Source organism: Macaca mulatta, chromosome 4 (assembly GCF_049350105.2).
Source record: "Macaca mulatta isolate MMU2019108-1 chromosome 4, T2T-MMU8v2.0, whole genome shotgun sequence".
In the NCBI taxonomy this organism is placed as follows: domain Eukaryota; kingdom Metazoa; phylum Chordata; class Mammalia; order Primates; family Cercopithecidae; genus Macaca; species Macaca mulatta.
In genome coordinates this window covers 27,649,133-27,665,546 of record NC_133409.1, presented here as the reverse complement: position 1 = coordinate 27,665,546, position 16,414 = coordinate 27,649,133, and the positions used below count along the sequence as shown (strand labels likewise).

Genomic DNA, 16,414 nt, shown 5'->3' with positions numbered 1-16,414 from the left:
AATACAATTTATTTTAAAAGAAGACTAAAAGAGAATATAGAACATATATAAGTAATCAGATACATAATTTACGCTTTATAATTCTAAAAGGGAAAAATAAGTCGTTAGATAATAATGAGAACTCAAGGAGTATTTAAATTAGATGAGGAAACAGAGACAGCCTCTTTGAGGAGGTGAACAACCTGGAGATGTATGTGGCAAATATAGCTAGTGTGCATAGAGCAAACATATGGATCATTGGTGGTCTTGCCTTTACTGGCTTTTATCTATAAGCCAGTTCTGCTTTGACTCCCTTAGTACTACGTCTATAATTTCGGAATTCCCTTGTTTCTCTCATGTTCCACTCCCTGGATGCCTGACACCCCCATCAAACTTCTTGCCCCCTCACTTCTCCCAGTTGGGTTTCTGGCTGAAGAGCTAAAGCTGCAACTCCATGGACCTGTCACACTGTGGGTCAGGGACAGTGACAGCCAGACATGTGGCATGAATGGGAACAAATCTCAGTAGTGATACATCAGTTTTGCTTGATGTTATGGGAACAATTTCTTAGCACAATAGGCAAATTTAACTTCTTTCAAATTCAAATACTATACTTAAAATATACTTAAGTAAAAAATTTTATTTAATTCTCCATGAACTGATTATTTTCAACTGTATAGCAATGTAGTGTGCAGTTTACCTAAAATTAAAAATGAGATTTATGCAATTGTTACTCTTCTCTGAAAGACGATTTAAACTTTCATGATATGTCTACAACATACTATTATTTTATGTAACAAACTTATCAGATCTTTAATGGAGACAAAAAGTCATCTGGTCAGATTATACTGGTACATACAATAGTTGCATAGTCAATTGTTTTTATTTATAAATATTTGTAAGCGCTAAGTCTGAAGATTTCCTAGAAAGAAAAAGAATCTCTTAAGAATATTATATCATATCCAGAAAAACAAAACTCACAATACCATAAAAGATAAATTATTATTAAGGGGAGGAAAAAATACAAAAATATAACATGGTTACCGTTGAGCTCAAATTTTACAATTTCAGGCACCTTTTAAAGTTTTTGTTTCAAAGCTCCAGATCTGGACAGAACATAAATAACTACTTCTTTCTCAGTATTTTATACATAGAAGAATAAACCTAAAATGACTTTTTTTCCTTATATAGTCTAGTATAATAGTCAGTAATAAGAGATCCTTATACAGGGTATCTAATTTTTTTAAAAGTAAGCTATTTTGATTAGCATTATCAATATCAAGCTTATTCTCTCTAGAAATATATATTTTTCCCATAATTCTCATCACTATTAGTAGCTATATATGTGTATTTTTATTTATTTATGTCTGTATTCTTTACTAGGCTGTTACCTCCATGAAGGCAGTGTCTTCATCTGTCTCGGCTGCTACAACAGAATCCCATAGAGTCGGCAGCTTATAAACAAAAAAAATTTATTTCTCACAGTTCTGGAGGCTGAGAAGTCCAAGATGGAGGCACCAGCAGATTCAATACCTGGTGAGGGCCTGCTTTCTGGTTCATAAATGGCAACATTCTTGCTGCATCTTCACATTAGGAAAAGAGAGGGAGTTCTCCTGGGTCTCTTTTAAAAAGGCACTAATCCCATTCATGAGGGCCACTTGCATGTTCTAGCCACCTAACAAAGGTTCCGTACTTCCTAAAACCATCACCGTGGTATTTATGATGTCAACGTATAAACATTTTTTAGTGGAAAGAACACAAATATTTTGTCTACAGCAGTCAGGTGCCATTTCCATTTTTTGTTCCACATTTTTAGGCCCTCAATATGTTTTTATTGAAACAATGAATTTTTATAATGATAAACAGACTATATAGTACTTATACATAAGAATTAAAAGTCCCTGGATCCAAACTACTTGGGAGGCTGTGGCAGGAGAATCTCTCAAACCCCGGGGGCGGAGGTTGTAACTAGCTGAGATCATGTCACTTCACTCCAGCCTGGGAAAAAGAGTGAAATTCTGTCTCAAAAACAAACAAACAAACAAACAAAAGTCCGTGAATATTAACTGAAATGCAGGAGAGAAAACATGAAAGCCAAAAGTAATTTAAGTTCTAACCATATTAGGAGAATGAACCAAAAAGTGAGCTAACATGATTCATATTTTTCTCTTACAAGAAAAAAAAATCTGAACTATTAAGATATATTTCTCTTACTACCACTAAAATTGTGAAACAGTATGAAGTTAAAAAATATATAAATCTAGTGTAATATATTCAGATTATGAGTAAATCAGTACAGAAAAAATATAACAACTGATGACTGGGAATAAGGTTTACCTCTGTTTTTGAAAATTGAGGATAGAATACCAAAATGTAGGTTTACATTCTTAAAATCTGCAATCACATAATAATGTTGACTGGTATTTGTGGTCCTACTTAGCCTTGGTTAAGAACCCTGAACATAGTGTTCAATAAATGCCCATTATTAAGACAAACAATATTCTAGAGGTAAATGGCAACTTGTGTGAGTTTATCTTTAGCATGTAAGATACAGAGTCACAGTTAAAGGACTGGAAGAAATGACAGGAAGGACAACTCTCATCTCCACTCAAAATCCTATTTGTTTCCATATTTTTATGTTTAGGAAATGGAGGATTGGCAACAAGGAAAATATACTTTGCATGTATCCTGTACCATGCACGTTACACCAACATGATCTTATTCCAACAGAATGCTCTGAAGTACCTACATTTTCTTTATGAGGAAATCAGCTAACCTCCTAATAAAAATCCAAACCATGGTCTGACTCCAAACCCTAAATTCTTCACACTTCATCTTATTGACAGAGCAGAACGTAAAGATTAGGGCTTATGAAAGACCAGAAGAGGCAACAGAAAGAATCAGATTGGCTTCAAGCACAAAGATTATCTGGCCTTAAATAAAATAGAGGTGCATGTCTTGCTGGCCATAATTGGAGAAGGCGGAAGGCACCCAGTGAAAGAGGGAATTGTTGATTGTCAGAAAGCGCCCCTCGCCTTTTTTTTTTTTTTTGAGACGGAGTCTCTCTCTGTGGCTCAGGCTGGAGTACAATGGCGCGATCTTGGCTCACTGCAACCTCTGCCCCTCAGGTTCAAGCTGTTCTCCTGCCTCAGCCTCCCAAGTAGCTGGGACTACAGTGCGTCACCATGCCCAGCTAATTTTTGTACTTTTAGTAGAGACAGATTTTCACCATGTTGGCCAGGCTGGTCTGGAACTCCTGACCTCAACCTCCCAAATTGCTGGGATTACAGGTGGGAGCCACTGCATCTGGCCAGGAAACCCCTTAACTCCAATTTTTTTTTTCTAATAATCCCTTCAAGTTACATTAAAGAGAATGCACTGAGATTAATAGAGAGAATAAAGTGCATGTTCCGGAGTCAAATTCCCCCCACCTCATCCCCACCCTACCAGGTTTGAATGCTAAACCATCAGAAAACCTGCTCTAGAGGTTCTTCATAAAAATCTCTCTCACAGCTGTAGCTTGGCACCTGCAATCCTGTCAGAGCAATTTACGTCTTTCCTCTTGGCCACCAGAACACATGCAAAAGAGAAGAACAGCCCAACACACACCATTACTCCACATAAGCAAATCACAAGAGCTTGGCCGGAGATGCTAGTCACCTGGAAAAACAATCCAGGAAGCCCTTTCGCCTTGCTTGCTGATGACTAATCAAATGTTCACCCACGAATGTGTTCCTTTCACTCAGCCAAGAGATCACTCTAGCCATGTATCAACCTCATTATTTTCTTTTTAGTACATTTTAAACATTTTAAATAATAGACTGAGAAAGCTTGGCTATCCAGGGACCAGTTTTCTGGAACTTTCCAATTCTAGAATTCTACCTGAGTAGCCAAACAAAACCAAACTCCAAACCTGTTAGCAGAATTAGCCCCTCCACAGGCAGCAATAAATGAGTACAATTGAAAAGGGTCCTGGACCCAAAGATCAGGACAACCCCACTGTGTTATGGATGTGTCAATTCAAAGACATTAATAACAATAGACCACAAGCAATTTTCTGAAGAGTGAAAAAAAATCTGTTGAGAAAAGGCCACTTCAATTAAACCTTTTTTTTTTGCGAGGGGGAAGCGGGAGAAGAGCCAAATCATATTACTAAGGAGTATTTTGTGGCCGCAATATTTTATTCTATGTTTTAAAGAAAAAGAAACTGTTACCTACAACTTCTTCAAGAAACCAAGTTCTGGAGTCTGTGCATATAATTAGCTTCAACCTTTGCGGACACAGCACCTACGTCTGCCTGTATATGGGATGACTCTGAGTCATCCAGAGCAAAGTTAAACTACTGTTTAGTTAGGCCATAGGCCCCAGTTGTTCGAACCTTAATCTAGGTGATGTGGTAAAGGAATTTTGTAGATACACGTAACATCTATAATCAGTTGATTTAAGTAAAGGAGATTATCCTCTATAATCTGGGTAGGTTTGGCTCAGTCATCAAAAGAACAGATGATTGCTTTCCCTGACAAAGAAGACATTCTACCTGTGGACTATGCGGCTTCAGTTTCCTCCAGGGGATTCCCAGCTTGCAGATTGCCCTAAAGATTTTGGACTTGCCCAGCCAGCCTCCATAATCACACAAATCAATTAGTTTCAATAAATTTCTCTCTCGATCTCTCCACACACACACACACACAAACAAACATATATGCACACAACATATATATATATATGTACATTCTCCATAAGTTGCACCTAAAGTTATATCAGAGCAATTTCTGTTTTTTCTGGTGGAGCCATAACTGACTGATACAGATTTTTGTAGTAAGAGTAGTTCCATAGGAACAGAATTTTAAGGATAAACTATATGAATTGGTTTGGTTCTGCTATTCCTGGAATATGTTCTCTAATGTGATTAAATTTAAAGGCACTAAAGACAATTTTCAGTTGTGAAGAGGGCACTGGTAGTCTGTGGCGTGATGTGGCAATAGAGAAATACAAATATCACCACTGAATACTCATAATGAAATAGTTGTAAAAGGCAAAGTTTTAGGTGACCATATATTTTATACCTTAGAACATTTTAGCCAGACTAAAGAGTATGATGAAATTGGCAGGGTGCTGAAAACTGTGCTATGGAAAATGGAAATAAAAAGATTAACTCAGGGCTTGAAATTTCTTGTTCAAGCTCTGCATAAATAATCTGAACACTTCTATGTCTGCCCCAAAACAAATCCTTGTCTCCTATAGCCATAGGGCTAAGATTTCAAAAGCAGACTCACACTGTGGGTTGCTGAATTACAACACAAAATGCATTTCTCCTGTTAAAGTAGGAGAATTGATTGAGAACAAGTGGGATCTTGAAAATTGGAATGGGGACATATGGGAAATCCCACTCAAACTTGTGACATCAAACCTCTAAATTCTGATGAGTTTCTTTGCCAACAGAAAAATCTTTTCACCCCTGTCTGAGGTTAACTCTGTGTTGCCTAAAGAACCAGTAATGGCTGCTCCTGAGGTAGGTGTCTTGCAAGACCCTGTTGATTCTCCTCAGAATTTATCCCTGATACCCCTCTTTGCTTCTAGATTTTTAACTAGGCTCAAGTCCCAACAGGCCCCAAAGATTAAGGTACGAAGTGTGAGGAAATGTGCTACACACCAAAAGGATTGCATGAGTTTTCCAATTTATACAATCTGGGGATTATGTAAATGAATATTAAGCATGTGGGATAATTGTGGAAGAAACATAATGTTGAATCACATAAATCATTTTCTTTCAAGTGTATTCCTAGAGGAATTATAAGGATTAGTGCCACCATCAAGCACTTGAAGGATACAGGGGTAATGATTACCACCACTTCTTGTTTAACTTGTCTGTTTGGCCTGTGTGAGGCCTTCCACCATAGTAAATTTCCCATAAAGTTGAATCAGGATGAATTTATTGATATCATCCCACTAAGCAGAGATTCTGGATTCAATATTTTAGCTCAAAGGGTTAGAAAAGGCTCTAACAGTTGGGTTCGTTGGCTGAAACATGGACTACAAGGTGGTCTACCTTAAATGAAATCAAATGCCAGAACTAACTGCCTTGCTACACTGAAGAGGAAGATATCCAAAGGCTAGAGAGGGAGGTGGAAATATTAGAATAAATTTATCATGTAAGACATGCTCACATACCCCAGGAGAGTCCTGAGGACACACATTCCATCATGAGGGTGAGAAATAAATTTGTGAGGGGAGCCCCAGCATCCTTAAAGAGCTCTGCGATCCTTCTTCTTACAGGTCAGACATTACCATGGGAATTGCTGCCACTGAACTGGGTGGTATACCTAAATGCAATAAGGATAATTGGCTCCCAGGGTGGCAGAGGCCGTGTGGCAGCCTTAATCATCAAAGACAAGGTTGATGTGGTTACACAGTGAACAGCAAAGTCAATGCAGTAATCAGAATAGTCTAACTTGTGGAGACCTGTGGAATTGGCTAGTTGATGATGGTGTTTCTAGAAAAGAAATAGGTAATCTACTAAATTCTTAATCTATATATAAACAAGAGTTAAAAAACTACTGAACTATGAAGTGAGGCCAAGTAGAAATCACCAGAACTGTCTCCACTTAGAAAAAGAGTAAATCAGAAGCAAATCTGTATTCCTAGAGGGACTACAGAGCTTAATGCCACCATTGAGGACTTGAAGGATGCAGGGGTGATGATTCCCCTCACATCTCATTTACTCATATACTTGGTGTGTGTAGGGCCTGCCACCTCAATGAAATTCCCAGGGATCTAGTTGTATGGGGTATGTTAGACATAACCCTTCTAAAATAAAGATTAAGTTGTTGCATTTGGCTCCTCATGCAACCAAAAATGAAACACAATGCCAAGTGGGTGGGCCTCTTTGGATTTTAGAAGCAACTTATTCTTTATTTGGGTGTACTACTCTGACTGATTTATTGAGTGACCCAAAAAGCTGCTAGTTTTGGGTGATTCCCCAAATGAGAGAAGGCTCTATCACAAGTCCAAGCTGCCATGTAAGCTGCTTTGTCATTTGGAACATATGATTAATCAGATCTGATGATGGTGCTTGAAGTGCCAGTAGCAGATAGAGATGTTGATCAGAGCCTTTGCCAGGTCCCTGAAGGTGAATCACAGTGCACACTCTGAGGCTTTGTTCCAAAACCTTGCCATCTTCTGAAGACAACTACTTTTCTTTTGAGAAACAGCTTTTTGTCTGCTACTGGGTCTATACAGAAACTGAACACCTCACCATGGGCCACCAAGTTACTATGAAATCTAAGCTACCCATCATTAAAAGGTTGTTGTCTTATCCACCAAGCCTTTTAACGTTGGGCATGTACAGCCGTACCCCAATATCAAATGGAAGTAGTATATATATGATTGGCCTGAAATAGGCTCAAGTAATTTACATAAGGAAGTGACCCAAATGCCCACAGTCCCCACTCCTGCCATTACCTTCTCCCTACTAGTCAACACTATGGTCTCCTGAGGAGTTCCCTGCAATCATTTGACTGAGGAAACAAGATTTCAGAATGGTTTACAGATGGTATTGCATGATATGCCAATACCACCCGAATGTAAAGAGAGATTGCACTAGAGCCCCTTTCTCATATGTATCTGAAGGACAGTGCTAAAGAGAAGTCTTCCTAGCGGACTCAACTTTGAGCAGTGAAACTGGGTGTTCATTTTACTTGAAAGGAGAAATGGCCAGAGGTATAAGACTATATTGACTCATGGGCTGTGGTCAACAGTTTGGAGATGGGCATCAACTTAAAAGGAACATGATTGAAAAATTGGTGACGAGGATAGCTGAGAAGAGGTATGTAGATAGACATCCCTAAATGGACATAGAACCTAACATTCATGTACCGTGTAAATGCTCACCAAAAGATGACCTCAGCAGAGGAGAATTTTAATAATCAAATGGGTAGAATGACCCATTCTGTGGATACTGTGCTTCTTTCCCCAGCCACTGCTGTCTTTGACTGGTGGGCTTGTGAACGGTGGCCGTGGGGAGGGATGAAGTTTACGCATGGGCTCAGTAACATGAACTTCCACTCAACAGGGAAGTTGGAGATGGGCCAACCTGACTTCAGCCACTGCTGAGTGCCCAATCTGCCAGCAGCAGAGACCAACACTGAGCCTCCAGTATGGTATCATTCCCTGGGTGATTAACCAAGCTACCTGGTGACAGCTTGATTATATGAGACTGCTTCTATCTTGGAAAAAGTGCTGCTTTGTTATTACTGGAATTATACACTTATTGTGGATATAAATTTACTCTCCCTCATGTAAAGTTTCTGTTGTAACTACCTCTATGAATTTACATAATACTTAATCCATGCTTATGGTAATCCACACAGCATGCCTTCTGATCAAGGAGCTTACTTCACAGCAAATGAAGTACAGAAACTCTCATTCACTGATCTTACCATGTTCTCCATCATCCTGAGTTAGATGGCATAATAGAAAACAGTTGAATGGCCTTTGAAGACTCAGTCATAGTGCCAAGTAGGTAGCAGTATTTTGCTTGGCTCTGGAAATATCCTCTAGGCGGCTGTACATATTCTAAATCTAAAAATGATGTAAATGATGAGTTAATGGGTGCAGCACACCAACATGGCGCATGTATACATATGTAACAAACCTGCATGTTGTGTACATGTACCCTAGAACTTAAAGTATAATTTAAAAAATCTAAAAATGTATATGCTTAATATGTGGTGCTTGATCTCCTATTGCCAGGATTCATGAATCCAACAATCAAGGGGTGGAAACGAGAGTGACATCAATAACTATTATGCTTAGCAATCCACTAGAGAAAAATTGCTTCATGTCCCCACAACCGTACGCTTTGCTGGTGGAGAGGTCTTAGTTTCAAAGGGAGGTGTGCTTCCACTAGGAGACAAAAGGATTCCACTGAACTGGGAATTAAGGCTGCCGCCAGTCACTCTGAGCTCCCCAGACCTCTGAATCAACAGGCAAAGGAAGAAATTACTATGTTGGTTGGAGTGGTGAATCCTGAATACCAAGGGGAAATTGGGCTATACCATGCAATGGAAGTAAGGATGAGCATGTCTGAAACACAGGAGATCCCTTAGGGCATCTCTTATTACTACCACATTCTGTGAAGAAAACCAATAGAAAACCACAATATTTCAATTCAGGCAGGACTGCTAATGGCCCAGCCCCTTCAGGAATGAAGGTTTGGGTCACCCCGCCAGGCTAAGAACCATAACCAGCTGAGGTGCCTGCTTAAGAGCAGAGAATTATGAAATGGGTAACGGAAGAAGGGAATCATAAATACCAGCATTGACCATTTAGGACATGGCCAGTTGTAGAAGCAAGGACAGTAATTTTTAAGTATCCCTTATTTTGTTAGAAATGTGTGTGCACATATATTTAAGATTTTTGCTTTCTTTCCCTCTTTTAAGTGATTATGATCTAACATAAAATATATTAATAATAGCTAACTTTACATTACAATATTTAAGTTACAGAATGTCAAGGAGAACAGTGAATGACATTGAATCCTCTTGTAGGGAAAGGGTTACCATGTTTTGGGTTGGAAAACATGCTTCAGGATAGCTGTATCGCATTAGGTGGAAGAGTAACTTTGCTATGTTCTTTATTTTGAGATTAAATATGGTTTCAGGAAATGTGCCTGAGTCTAAAGCTGACAAAGTATGGACTGTGATGTGGTGATCATCTTCATGCGTCAACCTGACTAGGCTGTAGTCCCCAGTTAATCAATCAGACACTCATCTAGGTGTTTCTGTGAAGGAATTTTATAAATGTGACTAATATCTGCAATCAATTGACTTTAAGTGAGGAAGATTATCCTCAATAACTCAGTGGTCCAGATTCAATCATCTGAAAGGGCCTAAGAGCAGAACTGAGGTTTTCCTGAGGAAAAATAAATTCTACCTGTGGACTGAAGCTTAAACTCTTGCCCCAGAGTTTCCACCCTACCCTTCTGCCAGTGTATAGAATCTTTAAGCCCATTCCTTGCAATGAGTTTCTTAATGTATATCTCCTAGTGGTTCTGTTTCTCTGTTTCTCCTCTGTTTCTCTGGTGGAAGCCTGACGGATACAATTGCATATAGCTAGTGAGGGCATGTAAAAGTGGAACATACTAAAATGACTTTCAGTAAGAAAAATTCCATTAAAAAAAAGAAAGCTTTGTCATTCATTCTGATTCCCAAGGGTGTACTAGAAATACAGTATTTCTATGAAGAAGGCGTAAATTGAGATACAAAACTAAAACCCAGCATAATAAACTACTTGCCCCAAAGTCACACAGGTGAGAATTTGAAGCTAGGTTTTACGGCAGAAACATTTATTTTATTTTAATTGCTTAAATTGACTTCTATTTAATAAATGAATGCATTTTTTCTCTAGACAAGATTCACCATTGTAAAGAAAATCTAATGTAAAGAAAATCTAATAAAAAGAAACATGGATTTTTTTCCTCTATAGAAAATAGTACTTGGAAAAACAATGATAGCACTTTGAAACTTCATAGTAACTTAGATTTTTTAAAAGTGGACATCAACTAGAGATTTAATTTCAAAATGTAAAGCATGAGAATGCTTGGATTTTGTTTTAAGGGTTTCGTTTTTCTTTGATTACAAATATATGGGTACACATAAAGTCTAAGATCAATAATAGAAGGTTGTTAAATGCTAAGACTCAAGCAAAAGAGTCAATGTTCAATTTTTTCTTAGTTCTTAGAAGTGAAGTCCCTGGTTTGACGCAGAGCATTCCCAAATAATGTAACTGGGGCTGATATTCCCCCAAATAATGATTGTCATGGAAAAAGCCAGTTAACACTCATATTATTGTGAGGAAATTAATTTCAGCAACTTCCACATACTTTTCTCTTCTATTACAAGCAAGCTTCAGTCAAAAACAAAGACCTACTTCCTAATTCTTTCATTTTATACTTTCTTCTTAGATAGATAACCTCTTCCTAAGGATAAATCTAAGCAGAATAAGGAATAATAACCCCTCCATATTGCATGTTTCACTTCACCTAGGCCCCATGTGAGCAGTTTCAACTGCAGGAAGTTAAGTCTCATCTGAAGGTTACGACAGCCTTTAAAAAAAAAAAAAAAAAAAAAAAAAAAAAAAAAAAAAAAAAAGGCAAGGCTGATTATATCAAAGTTACTTTTTAATCTCCTCATCAGTAATAAAGTAAAGCACAATTTTGTATTAACACACTTGAGTTTTTCAGTTTTCAAAAGGTGACAGTCACATGAGTCTGCACTAAGGAATATGGAAGTCAGCATCTTTAAAGACCTTCCCGGCTTCCAGCTCCAGTATCCTTCCAATCCATATAACCCCCAAAGCTGAGGATATCACAAGTATCCTTTAACCTGTGGCGCCACATAACAGAGTCTCTGCTTTAATGCCCTATGTAGTTCACTACTCCCTCCAAGATTGGCCTCTGTGCTAGTCTATCCAGGTTTCCCAGGGCCTGTATTTCAGGCCCCAGCCTCAGCCCCAATCCATGGGATCCACAGTCTGTGAACAGATCTATCTGTTTATCTGCCTGGATATTGTCTGCTTCCAGACTCTGTGTCACCACAGCCCATCCACCTGCTGGGACACCATCTGCTGCACCTTGCTGGTCCTAGTGGACTCCAACCCCCTATCTGCCAGGACCGCCTCCTGTTGACATCATTATTCTCTCCAGATAATGAGCCTACTAGCTCGGCTGGACTTTCTCCCATCAGTGGAATCAAGTTCCAATTCCAATGACCTCTTTCACACTGGAGACCATGCCCTGTCATTAAAAAACAAACTAACCCTATCCTCTACCACCAATTCTTATACTGACAATGTTACACTACTCTTTGTCCTATAAAATATTCCAACTTAACAGGTTTCAAGCAAAATTAAAACAGATTGTGGATTATTTAAGAAAGAGTTATGTGTGTATGATAACTGTAAAAGATAGAAGTCATGTAACAACCTCTACTAAAGAAAAGTGATAAACAGCAGAATATTTTCACTGGCAATATAGAACTGAAAAGCAATAATCAAATTCAGCTTTCCAAACAGTCTGCCATCTAATAACACAGTTATAAAGACAAAAGTTGAAAAATAAAATAAATGACATTAACCCTTTAGCAGGTAAACAAAATGTGTACCTAATGCAGAAACAAGTCCCAAACCCAGTTATAGGAACTGTCACGTCCATACAACTCTAAGATATATGAATATTTTGCTTAATTTTTAAAGCAGTCCTTTATTTCTGCAAATATGCCTTGATTTAAAACAAATGACAAAAAAACATCAGTATTAGCTGTAGAATCATTAATACTCCACATAGAAACAATGTTTTCATCAGTCTAATCATTTCAAGATGTATTGAAAGCAAAAGCAAGAAACACTTAAAATGATACAATTCTCAGACTCAAAGTACTGTGTGTAGACATCAGATCTGATGAGTTCACATCACATTAAAATGTTATTAAACAATTAACTGTACAGGCAATATTCCAAGTACTTTACAAATATCAACTGCTTTAATCTTCTTAATAACCCTGGGGGAGAGGCACTAATATTAATACCATTTACAAATGAAAACACAGAGACAGAGAGATTAAGTAATTTACCAGCAGTCACACAGCTAATAATAAATGACAAAAGTAAGACTCAAATTCAGCAGTCAATGGTTTGATCCCCTGCACTTTGCAGCATCTCTGAATGACTTCTGAGGCTCCTGCAGCCAGAAAGGGGCAAAACAAGGTATAGAATAGAGATTTGACTTCCATTGTCTCGTGTTCTTTCCATAAAATTTTCTGGTCAGTTCAAATGTTCACATAGTGTTAAAAAGACTAAGAAATTCTATGTGGTGGGCTGGTCAATTGTCACAAGCAAAAGCAGCAAAAGAAATATAAAGTATTTCTGAAATCACAACTTTATGTGATATGATTAAACTATGATATACATTTAAATACTGACAACAGAATTCACAAACTAACACATAGAATAATTTTAAGTGAAGTGGCTCATTTTGGGTTAACCCCTTGCAGTCAGCTCACATGATATGAAAAAACAATATAACCACAACCCAAATTAAACCAAAGAAGAGCTTTCACTGATATAAAGCATTGTTTTTTATTAAGCCGCACTACAGCAACCATACCCACACAAAAAGAACTGACGTATACTAAAGGCTTTAAACAATAATTAGCAATGAAAATATTCATGATGTCTTCCAGCAATTTAAAGATACATCTTCTAAGACAAACAAACAATAATAATCAGTGTATGTGCAGCTTTTAAATAGTGATTTTATCTTTATGAAAGTTATAACCTCAAACTTTTAATGTGTTTTTTAAAAAGCATACATTTACACTTCCCTTCCAATGAAATTTGATTTTTTTAATGACTATAGTTAAAATTTCTATGCTATTTGCAAGGTAGGATAATAGTTTGACATTAAGTTAATAGAAAATATTATGTGTTCTCAAGCATCTGTAAATCAGAATATTATAGGCTGAACATATTTGTAGAGAATTCAAATTACCATTATTTTATTAAGAACATTAGGTGAAACTTGAAACTTAACACATGATAGATCTTTACTTGTAATGTATCACTTAATTTATAATGAGTATTTTAGCAATTACGTTTTTATTTCCAGCAGGTAGTCAAGAATACTGATTTTAGTGACATTGGTGGTAGAGTGGTGATCATAGCTGCCTTCTAAGAATGCTGATTTTATTTATCTTATAAATGTGTAAAACGTTTTGGAGAAACAACAACAAATTTGAAGTGAGTAAAACTTACTAGTTAACATCAGGTTACATAGCTGGTTAATGGCAGTCCTTGAAATACCTAGCTCAAATCTCAAAATCAAACAATTGAATGAGGAAGAAATAGAAAGCTCTCTACTCCTTTGTTCTGTTTCTTATGCTGCTGCTTACATTTAGAAAACATGTAGAGAACTAAGATAATGCATTCTTCGAGCTGCCTCATTAGAAAAATGAAAAAGCTTTGCCTTGCCTTCAAAATGGCTGGTAACAGTATAGCTTTAATTTATTCATTTTTCCTAATGCTTGCTCTCTCCCCTACCAGGTATACCTAAACACTGCCTCTTTTTTAAAAAAATTAAAAATCTGCAATCCTTTTAATCCTAGGAGCTATACTAGTTTAGAAGTTTAAAATAAAGATGTAATAAGGAATTTGGTGTCCTAACACCATGAATCATAGTGATACAATAGCAATATAACATTTACTATGAAGAATACCTGAGACCAAGCCTAGGTGAAGGAAATTACAGATCTATATTGAACATGCAAGTTTCAAGCTATGGTTTAATTAGTGAGTCAATTTTCTGTCTCCAGTACATTGGCACACCCAAACCTTAAAGAGATGTCACACTCATTCACTAGCCGGAAATCAAGACAATTGTGGGACAAAACTAAGCTGACAGTAACTAGAAAAGAGATGATGTCTGATCATCAGTGACACCTGATTTTCCAGACCAGATTCTCCTACCTAAGGGGACAAATGAGACAGAGTGAGAAGAGGGAGCAAATAGCTTTACCTGGTATGTGAGATAGCAAGCGCAAGGAAACAATGATAGATTAAAACTACACTCTTGGCCGGGCGCAGCGGCTCACGCCTGTAATCCCAGCACTTTGGGAGGCCGAGGCGGGGGGATCACAAGATCAGAAGATCGAGACCATCCTGGCTAACACGGTGAAACCCCGTCTCTACTAAAAATACAAAAAAAATTAGCCAGGCATGGTGGCGGGCGCCTGTAGTCCCAGCTACTTCGGAGGCTGAGGCAAGAAAATAGCGTGAACCTGGGAGGTGGAGATTGCAGTGAGCCGAGATCGTGCCACTGCACTTCAGCCTGGGCAACAAAGTGAGACTCTGTCTCAAAACAAACAAACAAACAAACAAAAAAGCCTATACTCTTACCAGCCATTGTGAAAGCAAGGTATCAGACTTCATTTTTCTAATGAGGTGGCTCTAAGACTGCATTATCTTAGCTCTCTGTGTGTTTTCTAAACATAAACACCATAATAACAAACAATGAACTAGAAAAGCTTTCTATCTCTTGCCCCATGCAATATTTTGATTTTGAGATTTGGGCTGGATATTTCAAGGATGGTCATTAACTAGCTATGTAACCCAGCGTTAAAAGAACAACTTTAGACAAAATAAATTTAACAGCTTATTTAAGCAAATAATGAATAATGAATCAGACAGCACTCAAAACTGTCACAAAGTTCTGCTCTAGCAGCCTAAGCAGTGGGCTTTTACAGTCTGAACATGGAAATAAAGTAAAACATTACTTGATTCACTGTAGTTATGCATTTCCCTTATTTGTGTACAGTTCAATGGGAGGTCTCTTGTTATACAACCAATCAGCTATCTGGGTGTCTGTGATTGGCTGAAGCTCAATTCAAAATTCATCAGTAACAGCCAGGTGGCTCAGACCTCTAATCCCAGCACTTTGGGAGGCTGAGGTGGGTGGATCATCTGAGGTCAGGAGTTTGAGACCAGCCTGGCCAACATGGTGAAACCCAGTGTCTACTAAAAATAAAAAAGTAGCTGGGTGTGATGGCATGGGCCTGTAGTCCCATTTACTCAGGAGGCTGAGGCAGGAGAATCACTTGAACCCAGGCAGTGGAGGTTACAGTGAGCTGAGACTGTGCCATTGCACTCCATCCTGGGCGACAGAGTGAGACTCTATCTCAAAAAAAAAAAAATATATATATATATATATCAGTGATGACAGGGAATGCCTCGAAGTTAACTTTTGGTGTGGCTTGTATAAGCGCTCTGGAAACAGAAACAACCCTACATGAGTGGCCTGCTGATTATTTGGCTTTAACACCAGAAAGTCACATCACCTCTCATAGCTTTGTTTTCTTCATACACAGTCTGATCCTTCACTGTGGTTTGCCTGGGAAACCATATTCTCCTGACTTCCCCTCCATTTTAGCTTTTGCCATTTTCAAAAGTTCCCAGTGTTGGTAATATATAAAGCCATAAATTAGAATGATGTTTTCTTCTAACTTTTCTGGCAATAACGTTCTGCTATCCATGGGCCCAATTTAGGAGTAGGGAAGGCCACTAGATGTGAATAGCAAATGAAGTGTTTCATTTACCAAGTGAAATATACATTTCACAGGGAGAACAGAGTTAGAACTATATATATATATATCTGTATATATTTCAAAAACAATGTTTTGGAAAGACGTGTGATATTATTTTTGTAAGTTAAAAAACACAGATCAAGACTAAATATTGGAACGGTTGTATAAATAGATGAGTGAAAATATAAAATAGACTGAAACAATGCACACTAATTCATAGGAGTTTCTGAGAGGAGACTTAACTGTTGCATTTTATTTCTTTATAAAGGAGGTTTTAAGCAGACATTATAAAATAAAATGAG

At 37.7% G+C, this 16,414-nt stretch overlaps 1 protein-coding gene across 25 annotated transcripts in view; it reads right to left on the bottom strand.

Moving 5' to 3' along the window:
- PKIB (cAMP-dependent protein kinase inhibitor beta) overlaps nt 1-16,414 on the bottom strand; it is a 246,094-nt gene that overhangs the window by 69,096 nt on the left and 160,584 nt on the right. For 3 of the 25 annotated variants that reach the window (XM_077998925.1, XM_077998928.1, XM_077998932.1), the window contains exon 5: nt 8,418-8,559. The exons of the other annotated variants lie outside the window; for them this stretch is intronic. The gene's annotated coding sequence lies outside the window, so the exon portion shown is untranslated. The remainder of the gene's footprint in view (nt 1-8,417; nt 8,560-16,414) is intronic. 25 annotated transcript variants of the gene reach the window in all.